Source organism: Salvia splendens, chromosome 16 (assembly GCF_004379255.2).
Source record: "Salvia splendens isolate huo1 chromosome 16, SspV2, whole genome shotgun sequence".
In the NCBI taxonomy this organism is placed as follows: domain Eukaryota; kingdom Viridiplantae; phylum Streptophyta; class Magnoliopsida; order Lamiales; family Lamiaceae; genus Salvia; species Salvia splendens.
Window position 1 is genome coordinate 32,659,462 of NC_056047.1, and position 1,038 is coordinate 32,660,499.

A 1,038-nucleotide genomic window follows, 5' to 3' on the forward strand; every position below is an offset into this window, starting at 1 on the left:
GTTTGCAACACTTGTAGAGGAGCCCAGATCCGACCCGATGGAGATTACGGAGGCCTCGTCGGCTGCACACCAGAATTTAGTGAACGACATCCTCGCAGTCGTCCTGCCCCCTATTTTTGCAGGACTACCGGTGAACGATCTCTTGAGCATCCGACCCCATATGTCAACGCAGAGGGCGACACCGAAGCAGAAGCCGTGACCCCCGGATCCAATGGGAGAAGGATCAGTCTAAAAGCAATGGTGAAGGGGTTGACCCAACGGAGGACAAAAGAGAAGATATAGAAACTGTGGAAATCGAAGAGGTGGCTATTATTAAACAACAAGCTCAGATTGCTACACCCGGAAAGGAGGGTATCAAGAGCAAAAAGAAGGAGAATTCGTAACAAGGTTTCCGTAGGTAAACCTGCGGAAGGATCATTGTCGATACCTGCATAGCGAACAACGAACACGTGTTTAACACCGACAGCGTGCGGCAGAGGCAATCCCCGTCCTGTGGCCTCGGGTCACGCCGAGCAGGCTAACGAACCCCGGTGCGGAATGCGCCAAGGAATACTTATCGAAGCGTCCCCCCGCACCCCATTCGCGGACCGTGTGGGGATGACCGAATGTCTTACAAATGTCATAACGACTCTCGGCAATCGGTATCTCGGCTCTCGCATCGATGAAGAATGTAGCGAAATGCGATACTTGGTGTGAATTGCAGAATCCCGTGAACCATTGAGTCTTCGAACGCAAGTTGCACTCGAAGCCATTTGGCCGAGGGCAGGTCTGTCTGGGCGTCACGCATCGCGTCGCCCCCCACCCTGCGCTCAGCAGAAGGGCGGGGAGTGGAAACTAGCCTCCCGTTTACCTTTGGTGTGCAGATGGCCAATATGCGATCACTCGGCGACTCGCGTCACGACAACTGGTGGTTGAACACTCAATCTCTTGCGTCGTCGTGCCGCTATGTCTTTCTTACGGGTGTAAAACAACGAACCTACGGTGGGGGTGCCTCACGGCTCCACACCTTCGACCGCGACCCCAGGTCAGGCGAGATTA

The 1,038-nt window shown here is 54.4% G+C and overlaps 1 non-coding gene across 1 annotated transcript; it reads left to right on the forward strand.

The window, feature by feature from the left end:
- The first annotated feature begins 626 nt into the window (after positions 1–626).
- On the forward strand, positions 627–782 carry LOC121773061. Its single transcript, XR_006044637.1, has one exon. It is a non-coding gene; the product is annotated as a 5.8S ribosomal RNA (ribosomal RNA).
- Positions 783–1,038: the final 256 nt, after the last annotated feature.